This window comes from Pezoporus occidentalis, unplaced genomic scaffold (genome assembly GCF_034315485.1).
Source record: "Pezoporus occidentalis ecotype Australia unplaced genomic scaffold, CSIRO_AGI_Poc_V1 ctg361, whole genome shotgun sequence".
Lineage (NCBI taxonomy): Eukaryota > Metazoa > Chordata > Aves > Psittaciformes > Psittacidae > Pezoporus > Pezoporus occidentalis.
This window is the reverse complement of record NW_026915603.1, coordinates 662-12,619: the sequence shown is the minus strand read 5'-3', so window position 1 is coordinate 12,619 and position 11,958 is coordinate 662. Positions and strand designations below refer to the sequence as shown.

Here is an 11,958-nt window from a genome sequence, read left to right as displayed (position 1 = left end):
TTTGATGCTACTTGCTCTTGAGGAACCCACAAACCTAATTAACAAATACCCCCAAAGCTAGTGCTAATGATCTCAGTGGGCAAAAAGACAAATTTGTCCAGGAATATGGGCTATCAAAGCAATGGTAGTGGTTATCTGACATTAAGGCACAATTGCGAAGATCAGTGCACCTCACAAAACCCCAAAGCAGAGCCTAAACAAAGTAGGATAAAAATACTAGTAGTAGTTAAAACTCTTAGCTATAAAAAAAATTAAAAGTTTCAAAGTTGAGAGTCAGCTTTCCACATACATGTATGAAATGAGGAATCATTTTGATTCGGTAAACACTTAAGAGCAATTGAGTAGAAGACTCTGCTTATTCTCACATGGAAATTATGCAAGGGGTTGATAGTCATGCATGCTCCTACTGCTGTCATTAGTAAAATTATCTGACCTATAGTACTAGTAAAGATATACTCTCAAGGTGAACATAAACATAGATCGGCTGATAAAGAGAATACTGAATCCTTTCCTAATTTAAACAAAGCATGCTTAGCTTACTATTAATCATCAAGGAAGCTTTTTAGGGAAGCTAATCCTTAGAAAGTCCCATAGCCTGTCCATATGGAAAAATGGAAGGAGGTGGGAAAAGGGGGGAAAAAAAGGTGAGGAAGGATGAAAAAGAGATCACATTTATTATCAGAAGAAATGGCTTTCAACTCTTGGAACATACCGTTTGCACCCTAAAAAATTTACATTTGCATTTGTGAACAATGATCAGTGACTAAATAATTTAAAATACATGGAAAGTACCTGATTCTATTGGTTAAGGTTCATGTAAGTTAAATTTTCGCAAGTCATTTTGTCATTTAAGACTAACCTTCAAAGTTAACTGGGAAGGCACGGACTGACTTCACAAACATCTTCTAAAATGTCATGTCCAGTTATAAATATAGTTTATATATATTTCAGATTAACAGAAACAGAAATGCATTTGTTCATACTGCTCTAGCAACTGGAATCTTGTTACCTTACGTATAGTAAAATAATACAGTAATTTCATTTATGTCCCAAGTCAATATATTCCTGTATCAGCTATAAAAGCAAAGGCTTTTAGCTAGGCCTCTCAGAAGCATGATCCTGGTTATAGATCATTATTGCCTAAAGCCTCATAATAAAAAAACCTACATACTAAAGCAGCATTCCTGACTACCCTGTCTACGGCTCTTTTATTTTGCTGGGCAGTGTATGAAATTGGGCCTCTCCACTCAAAACCTGAAAATTCCTTAGTCATATTAATTTACATGCCAGATTAATATGTTTTACAGAAATTCGACATTTCTCCATTCAGAAATATGTTAATGGCACTATTAGGTTTGGTACAGACCTATTTATGTAAGAGACCTGGCTAGGGAGCTAATTAAACAGAATACCTGCCAGCATTTCAACTAACACCACAACCACCCTATGTACACTTCCTACACTTGGAAGTATATAAAATTAGTCCGGAAGATGGTTATCTTTTTCTTTTCCCCTAGTGTATCAGAAAGCATTGAAAGTTTAACTAAACATTTTCTTAAAAAAATGTTGTTTTCCTTCTTCCCTCAGCCCCTTTCAGAACTTGAATGAAGAATGCATCAATCCTGGGAAGGGGACATGTTAATAAATAAAAGCAGAACTAGATTTACTTGTAAAGAATAGATTCCTCAATTTCATTGCTAAAGAAATCAAACATGCCAAGTACATAATATTTTAACTAATTTATGTAACTTCTCAGTAAGTAATCAAGGCCAAAACTGAAGAACATAAAATCTTATTTAAACCCAACTTTTAATAATACTAGACATCTGATATTCACTTCTACAAAAGTGCCCTAGAATTAGCAATTTAATTATATGATACAAACAACTTCAGTTAAAGTACGTCACTCAGTTTTATTTGTATTTGGCTAACCCCCTGATACATAGCTTTTTTTTGTAATTTTTACATTGCTGATAATGAAACTGGTATGTAGTGTTTTAGATCCCAAAGGTTGTATGCATCTAGAAGACTTATATATTTATAAAACTACAACATTGCAATAAGCCTTACAATAATTAGGTACTAAAACTCAAAGTAGCCAGGAATCACAAACTTTAAAACCATTATGAAGCCCACATTAGTACTAAGTAGCAACTATTATGCATTTTAGTCTCTGTAATTAGCAGCAGTCAGAGAGAATCTGATTACAAAGTAGCAAATTTTACAAATTCACAAGTGAGTAAACAATAATAAGCAGTAATACAGGTACATATTCACTTTATTTACTAATTGTACTGTTTGTGCACTATGCTTTTTTCTCTAGCAATATACTGGCAAAATATTCACATTTAATGAACATTCTAATTCTAGTAAAGATGACATTTCAAATATAGCAATATAAGTCATCAAGTAAACATAGTACTGCAGTTTGTTGTAGATCAGCACTTGTGAACACTGTATCAGTGAAATTTATTATGCAATATCTAGTCTTCTTGAAAAGAAAAATATTCAAACACTAAATAAATAAAACCCTCTAACTTACTTCATGGTCAATGTTATGCTAATAGTTGTAATAAAATAAGATACATGTATTTCATGGAATTCGCAATTTATATAACATTTTTTTCTATAATTATAATTCCATCAAGGTTGAACTATATAGATTTTCAGGTCTCAAAAAAATCTCAAGATTTTTTTCCCATTATTCCATAAACTCCTACATAATTTAAAGAATAACAACAGGAATCATTACAGAATGGTATAAATGATCCTGCAAGTACATGATAAATAAGAAATCAGTTAACAACGTAAATTTAAATGTAGTTCTTCACTAATACAGTGTTTGTTAGATTAATTAGTCATTCCTAACTAATTGTCACTAATTGAGCATAAGTGCAAATATATCATAGCATAAACTGCATTTCATGAATCAGCTCTGGTAAAACCTACTGCTATGTCCAGTTTGCTCTCTTTCAAGGTCCTTTCCTCTCAGGCTGTTGTTAATTCAAACACAAAAACTCCAAAGCAATGAAAGAACCCTTCTAAATGTGTTGCTTTCGTTCTTGCAGGCCAACTATTACTCTTTCATTGCAAGAAAGATCCAACAGGTCCACATGGCCGATTGTATCTACACCATTACTTTGTACCCCAGTATGCTGGACACATATTAGCTACAAGTAAGCACATAAAAACTAATCAACTGAAGTTAATATACTTGTGTTATCTAGATTTGGAATTTGTAAAATTGCCACAGCATACCCTCATTTTTTGCTTATGTAGTCAATTCGTACATGTTAACACATATATGCTAACAACACGGGAGAGATGGACTAGTCTTTGCTGCTTGGGTAAACCCCATGTAGTAACAGTATTTTCTAAAATATCCTATATATTCTTACTCATAAAGAACATCAAGTAACAAAAAATAACATCTTGGAAATATTTAAATACATTTTCACATCCAACTGTTCTTCCTCCTCTTACTGTAACATCATGCCTCAGTGAAATCCCCACTAGTTTTGAGCACAAGAATAGCTGAGTTAAAAGATCAAAGCACTTATCTGTTACTTGATCTGGTAAAACTGCTGTTTTACCTATATTTGTTTGCCTTTGACAACTAAATACAATCCTTCAATGTTTGTAAATAATTACTATGTATCATTATACCACACAGAGGAGACAAAAGCAGCAAACCTATCAGTTACAAAATCATTTCACATCTTTAGTTGGTGTGCAGTTTTGGATGCTGTAAGTTCAGCCTCTGAGTTGCCTTAAGCCCAAAACACACAATGGGTACTGCTTTCAATAAACTCTGGATGCTGAAAGGCAGTGGGAGCTTCAGCTGAGATACCAAGAGCAGGCTGATAAATTACTGCAATTGCACACAGTATTTATTATGAATGCTAAACACTCCTATTGCATTATATGAGGAAGAAAAGCAACTTTTAGCTGAATGAGTAGACTTAAATAGGAAAGGTTACTTAAACAAGTTGGATGAAATTGGAACATTTTCACTGCATGTCATGAATTCCTAGACAACAAAGGCTCAGGTTATGTGTGATGAAAAATTTGGTCTTAACAATTCAGAACAATAAAATTAATCTAAGAAGTGCTGGTAAAGTGCTTAGGTTTGAGAGGACAGACATAAACCACATACATTTATCATGTTAAAACCAGACAATTTCTGTCTCATACCGCATTTTATTCCTGTCTGCTTTTTTACTCAGATGAATTCCTTCTGTAGTTAGAATGACAAAATACTTCCACATTAATGAGCTAATTAGTTTAATTTCATAATGATGCTATTCTTTTAAAGTCATGTTGAATTTCCAGAAGAAATAGTTACTAAGTCACAATTACAGGATTCACTTAGGCTTCTCTGTTATCTTTACCTGTTTTGTTCTGGAGATTTGCCTTCATAGACTTTCTCATTACACCATCACGATCTTGCATGCTAAAATGAAATTAATTTCCAAACATTTCAGAGGTGAACATAATGGTATATAATACTTTATGATAATCTTTGAATTCTTAATATTCCAGGTAATATTATTTTTTAATTCAAGAGGTAAGATATTGTACATATTACCACATATTTGCTATCATGGCACTATTATTCAGACATCTGCAGCCTGATACTTCAAGTCAAAGGTTTCAGTTTGATTATGAACAAGACAAATAATGAATATGTAATATCATTTTCTTCTAGGTCCAGGCTTTTACAATGCTTACCATAAGAATGCATTAAGTTTGAAGAACTTTGGGATGCATTAAACCCATAGGGGTTTCATACACATAATGGAATGAAATAATACAGGCAAACAGAATAGTTGAGATGATACTCCAGCATGTGATGAAACACCACAGGCCAGATCTTGAAGAGGTCTAACTCAGCACAATTTCTTTACTGGGTTGTTTCATGCCTGCTGACAATATAATGTAATTTTAGCAATTCAACAGAATTTAAATGAATATTAATTAACAATGACTTCTCTTAATGATTTAGGGTCAATAAAATGGGTATCTGAAAGACGTGGAAATGAGAGAAGCTGATTGAATGATTCAGCTCACCTTTTTTTTTTCCTTCCTTCGCAATAAATGACCTGACTCAGACTGATTCTGATCTTTTTCAGGATATATTTATGCATCTGATGCTTATGTGTTAAGTCAGACTTCTCTGAAAAACCAAACCAGCTCCCTATTAGATCTAATCTTTAGCACTAATAATGAACAGAGTCCATAAAATGCTTCTATTTCAATTCAAAACAGAAATTTCAATTAGCAAGTTAAGGACTGAATTGCCACTGAAATATTAGTATGTATTCTTAAGTTTAATGCTATTTAACTGAAGGTGTAGATTTTATAATAAAACATGATTCAGCATAAACTAAACTTTTTGTAGAGAAATGCCACATATGAAGAAAGTCACCTATTTACTCTTTTATTATTAATTCATTATTAATCAGTTTTGCTTATACCATAGGATGACAAACTGTACTCAAATAAACCACTATTCTCCAAATAAGCTCATGTAAAAAAGTCAGTGCCATGTATAATTACACAGTTCTCTAATATCTTAAAGCCAGAATTTTGACAGCTGTTTGTTGAACTTGATAGCTCATTATCTTTATTTTTATTGGGAAATTAGCAGACAAATTCATGGTACCTTGGGGAAAAAAGTTGAGCCAAAGACATCCTCATTTATTTCAATGTGTAATTTCTGAATAATTTCACAAATTTTTTTTTAATGATAGATTGCATAAAAATTATGTTTTTAAAAGTTACACAATTCCATTAAAACTTTCCACAAAGCTAATATGAAGTGTTAGACTATTAGTGTTATTTCATGGAATATGTAGACTATACGTGGCCTGACTATTGAAAACACACAGCACACATGCATCCTGTTTGTAAAACATTAGAAATCATTGTCTATTGACAATTTCACCATTAAAGTGAGAGCTAGGGTATGATGAAAATACATTTCAGCTGAAGAGGTGTACATCATTACATGCGTATCTGGAGATGCACATGTTGGTCCATTTCAGAAGACAAGTTTGTTCAGATGAGGAGAGTGATAGCTTAGCTTTAAAAAAATACAGTAGTAGAAGCATCTGGGTACAGTACCAGAAGTCAGCATACTACTGCTTCTCTTCATAAATACAAATATATGAGCATTAGAAAAAACTTGAGAGATCAGTTAAAGATTTTTATCCTTCTAGATTCTGAACAGTTAGTGTTTAACTAGGCTGATGCAATCTTTCTGCTACTTACAGACTGCTCCTCAAAATTTGTTGCTGATGATCTACAGCTTGGATCATGGCACCCATATTTGTCTTCACCAGAAATAAGAAATCTCATCTAACAATGGCATTTGTAGCAGCTCCATCTTTCTAATACTTTTTAACCTGATAAGCACTATGTCCACTAGAGACATCTTATCATACAAGGAACAACTTTTTTCCGCTACTCCTTTCCATTTTTTTTTTGCCATGTGCCCATTTTTGACAAATTAAACTAAAAGATATAATTTGTAGTAACTTGGTCTTTGCTGCTACATGAGGAAATTGAAAATGTCATGACTTACCTTTGAAATTAGAGGCTTTGCTTAATGTGGATACAGCTGGATCTCTCTCCTCCCACCCTTAGACATGTCAAATACATTAACAGCACCTTATTGCAAGTATACTGACACCATGCATAGTGAATACACTTGCACAAAAAGCCTCTTTTACCTGCATTTTTAAAATTTCTTTAGTAACTGCATCTTGGTACCCTTCAGTCACTTGTATCCGTTATGCCTGCTTGCCTATGGACCACCACAGATCTCTCTAGGATTTCAGGGCTGAAGACATTTGCACATCTTGGCAGTTGATATCATAGCCTGCCTTAAATATATTAACCACAGATAAATATGAGAGCATCCATGCAGCTCCAGCTGCTAGCTGCAGCACTTAACTTCTGCAGTTTACCAAACAGAGCAGCAGCAGTGCTTGCCGCAATGCAAACTCATAAAGATAGCATGTAATGCTGGTGTTCCTCAAGTGTTAATTCCAGTTTGGTTAAGACTTGATTTCCATAAGTGAACCATACTTATATGGGTTTTCTGGAGGCGTAATATTTCCTTTGTTTGTTGAGGGTTCTTTTGCTGATTGTAGCTGTAGTAATGTCACTTCTTTATTTATACAAGCGTCTAATGTAAAACTGATAACAAAGTTGTACACACAGACAGTTACTGCCTGCACTTTAACTGTTTTTATATTAATTGACAAAATAATTGCTGAAACTCTAATATTCAAAGGAAAAATAATTAAAAACATGGTATTTGGGCATCAACTTTCTTAGGGATATGAATTAAAGGAAAGCAGCAAATGCAGTAACTTGTTAACTCAGAGGTAAAACTCCAAGGTACAATATGTTCTCTGATCCCACCTTTGGGTTTTTTTATTTTGGTTTTCTTTTTTGGTGTTTTTCTTGAGTGGTGGGTTTGTATTTTTTTTCCCCATATGCTTTATACTACACCAGTAATCAGGTAGTAGAATATTGTTCCCAGAACAAGGCATCAATTTACCCATTCTTCAGTCATGCACAAGAATTTCTACACAAATAATCCCAGATTATGATTAGAAAGCCAAGCTATTTAAACCATGTAGCTACTTGAAATTTCTTTTGTTTTCAGTTTCAAAGGATACTTTGTTTAAAGAAGTTGATTACGTCTAAGCCCATTATTAAAAATGAATCTCAAATAGGACAGTTGCATTTTGGCCAAGATAAAGTTCAGTGCTTGAGAAAGCTGTCAACCATATCTGAGACAATTCTGTCACAAAAATACACAAAAAGGAGAACCTAAAGAGGACTGATGTGTTTCATAGCTTTCTGAAATACTACCCTGTGAAAGTTTCCAAGTTAGACACCATGTAAAAAGGGCAAGTATTACAGTCAGGGCACAATTACATACGATAATCATTAGATCTAATTATTATTACTTTTCTGAATACATGGAAGGCTTGAAGAGAAACTTTGAAGAGGACTTCCTAGAATTTGATAAACCTTACTGTGCTGATACAAGGGAAAGCTCAAAACAGTTTTCTGAAGTGAAGGGATGGACAACTGTGTCCAAAGTTATTAAAGAGTTGCAAAAGTTGTTCACATGGTTCAAAAGTGATCAGAATTGCAGGACTAAATTAGGAAGGAATAAACAAATGTTTGCATTTGATGTGTCTGAAGAACAGGAGACAGCAAAGGTACTTTGAGGTGAAAACCATGGCAATTTGGAACAGGGGTGGTCCCCATGAATTCCGAGATTACAGGGCACAAAAGAGCCAGAGCATTAAAAAAAAAAAAAAGAAAAAAGAAAGAAAAAAGTCCAGTGCAAACAGAAGGGAATGCTTAAAACTTAGAAATATTCAAGTGGATGTGGTAAGATCTAGACATGTTCTGGATGTGTAGGTTAAGGAGAGAAACTGGACAAAGAAGATGCCCAGATTGCAGCCTTGAATTAAGAGAGTCATGGTTGTGTTCTCTGTTCTTTCTAGTTATTCTGTTTTTGAACAGAGAACAATGACAACAGTAACTCAGTATTTTTGAATAAAAATTGGGCTATAACATTTCTAAACTTATCAAATAGCAACTGAAGACATTTGTTTGTACTTCAAGGCCATGGCATCAATAGCAACTGTTACACAGGTTCAGGTATTCTGTCATATGGTACTTTAAGAATCATCCCAAATCACAAAACTACCCATCTTCTTTGTTAGTGAAATTATAAGATGACAAAAAAATCACATCACCCTGAAATTTATTTTTTCATTCCAATTTAAGTGCAACACTTTATATTTTTCTGTATGTGCTTCAAGAATAGTACATGAAAAGGTATTGTTTTATTCTAAAAATTATTCTGTCACTAGGAGAAATTTAATTAATACTCTTTTAAAGACAGGCTGAGACAGTTGGGGCTGTTCAGCCTGGAGAAAAGAAGGCTGCATGGACACCTCATAGCAGTCTTCCAGTACCTGAAGGGGGCGAACAAGGATGTTGGAGAGGGACTTTTCATTAGCGACAGAGTGATAGGACAAGGGGCAGTGGTTTAAAACTTAAACAGGGGAGATTTAGGTTAGATATAAGGAAGAAGTTCTTTACTGTGAGGGTGGTGAAGTACTGGAACAGGCTGCCCAAGGAAGTTGTGAATGCTCCATCCCTGGTAGCGTTCGAGGCCAGGTTTGATGGGGCTTTGGGCAATCTGGTCTAGTGTGTGGTTCCCTGCCCATGGCAGGGGGCTTAGAACTGGATGACCTTTAAAGTCCTTCCAACCCTAACCATTCTATGATTCCAAACTACTCAAACCAACTTTTCTTTATACTGAAACCATTCACAATCAGATTGTAAACTACTCAGGACATGGGCCTGGAATATGCCAGGAAGAGTACTATTAGTCAACAAAGATAATACTAGAGAACAGCTATTTTTTAATGAATTGTGTATATACTCCCTCAGGGTGTTTTTGCAGAGGCATACCTCTGAAATAAAAGCTATTTGAATCACGATAAACGATCTGAAAACAGTATGGTGGTGAAGTATGCTGTTGAAGCTAAGTGGCTGAGGGAATCTGCATATAACTTCACAATCCGGAGTGCATAAGCAGGTGAAATTTAATGTAGATAATCATAATGTAAACACAGAAAAAAAAAAGAATCCTGCCACCTCACCTTTAAAATTATCTAAGAGATGTAGATGTTAACAGACAGAAAACAGATCCTGGAATCTACATAGTTAATGCTATGAAGACAAGGTTCCACATCTGTTCAACATTGAACAGGCCAACATTGAACAATGCTCAGTTCACCCACTTTCTCACTTCCTTACCAAACAAAACAAATAAATTACAGGAATTACAAAGAAAGAGCTGGGTAATAACATAAAAAACATTATTTTGACTGCTGTTATGTCTTGAATACTGTATGTAACTCCTGATCTCCTCATCTCCCAAAGCATAGACTAAAGCTCTCCAGCTCGGGAAATACAAGACTGAGGAAATACAGAAAATCATGAACTGAAGAGCAAAGGTGAGTAGAGAGCAACTGTTCATTGCTTCTAGGAAAATGAACAAAGACAGATAGGAAACTTACAAAACAAACAAAACCAATAACTTTCCCCCCAAGAAAACCCACAAAAAAGCCCCCTCTCCCAGAAAAAAACACCACCACAAAACCACCCCACATTTCAACAATGCATAGCCAAACCTCATTAAGCAAGGACCTCTTCCTGCAAATGCCAAAAGCCTATGGGGACTTAAAAAGTGTATGATCTGGCAAATTTGTGGAATAAAAATCTACTGAGAACTGTCAAAAATAAGACACCACTTCTGATTCAGAAAGCACTAAAGCCACAAATGATTCCATTTGAGGTATTAAGGGCACTTTCTAGTGTCCACTGCTACAGACATATATGCTCAAATAAGATGTTTTAATGAAGACTACACTATCTAATTGTTTCAGGAATGTATTTACTTATAGCCAAGTTCAAAGGAATCAACAAATAAAGTATATAAATACTAACAAGATACATTTGAGTCTTAGAAACATTTGCATATATACTTGATTGTGGTCCAATTGATATCATTAACATATGAAAAGGACTAAATGTAAGAATATAATCCCCGGAGAAACTGCACATTCTCCCTTTTGAAAACTTTTTTACATGGGTTCTGTACTATCATGTTGGTACTACGTGTACCAATTCAGGACAGAATTCATTTTTTGGGAAAGTGCGTAGGGAGGGGTATTTCTAACAGAGGAAGGTGTATTGCAGTATTAAAATTCCATCAATCTGATCTGTCAGGAGGAAAAAAAAAAAAATCTAATACTTACTTCCATCTTCTTATGGAAGTTACACAGAGTAACTTTGTCTGTCACGGCATATTGTGTTTGCTGTAAGTAATCACGTTAGAAGGTTTGTGCATATTGTCAACTTTTAGGCCCGTAGCCTTCAGCAGCAGCACTTCCTGCTGCACTACAGCTTCCCCAAAGCAACCGCTGCTGGAGTGCTATTCAAATGTAGCAAATCACGAGCAATGGCACCGAGTACATTTCAAGAAATCCTTGTTTCAATAAGCAAGCCAAAACCTCCATCACCAACTTACCCGATCTCATTTCTAAATCAATTTAAGCTTTACAATATTATGTAGAAACATGGCTCAAAGGACACTTACTTTAAGTAATGAGGTAAAGATACACAGTTTTAAAAGTGCTCAGCAGTCACTCTTCGAGAAGCAAACTAACGGGATAAACGAGGAAAGGAATGACTCAAAATCCCGTTAGCTGCCGATTTTCACTCGCAGCAGTCTAAAAAGGTCCTAAATTAATATTTTGCTCCATTCCAAAGGGATTAGTTGTGCAAAAAATCAAACCTGTTGAGCAACGCGGCTTAACCTGTAAATTAGCTAACAAAGACTGAAATAAACCCCAAGTGTAGAGAATTACTCTACTGAATACTTACTTGTCAAGTCCAAAAAAAAAAAAAACAACAAAACAAAACAAAGAGGGAAGATACTTCCACACACTGTGTGCGCTAACAACAGTCCCGTGGCACCTCAAAGCAGAAAACCAAGATGAAGCGCAAAGTTACACCAGCCCGTCAGGCGTCCCTGTCTCCACAGCTCTCGTCCAGCCACCCCTCCCCGCAGCGGAAGGCTGGCAGCTCCCGGCGCGCTGCCCGCGGCGGAGGACAGGGGCGCATGTTCCTAACATCTCTCTGGGGACAGAAGCGCACCCGGGCGCGCCGCCGCCGGTCGCCTCAGGGCCGGCAGCCGTCGGGCACGGGACGGCGGGAAGGAGCCGGCGCCTGAGAGCCGGGCGTGGAGCGCGAGCGCGCCTCCACGCCCCCGCGCGCCTCCGCCCCCCGCGCGCCTCCACGCCCCCGCGCGCCTCCGCCCCCCCCGCGCGCCTCCACGCCCCCGCTCCC

General features: G+C 36.0%; 1 long non-coding RNA gene across 1 annotated transcript; it reads right to left on the bottom strand.

The window, feature by feature from the left end:
* Nucleotides 1-655: 655 nt before the first annotated feature.
* LOC134169955 (uncharacterized) lies at nt 656-11,719 on the bottom strand. Its single transcript, XR_009967082.1, has 2 exons — nt 4,392-11,719; nt 656-3,170 (listed from the first exon to the last, which is right to left on the bottom strand). It is a non-coding gene; the product is annotated as an uncharacterized LOC134169955 (long non-coding RNA).
* Between the last annotated feature and the right edge of the window lie 239 nt (nt 11,720-11,958).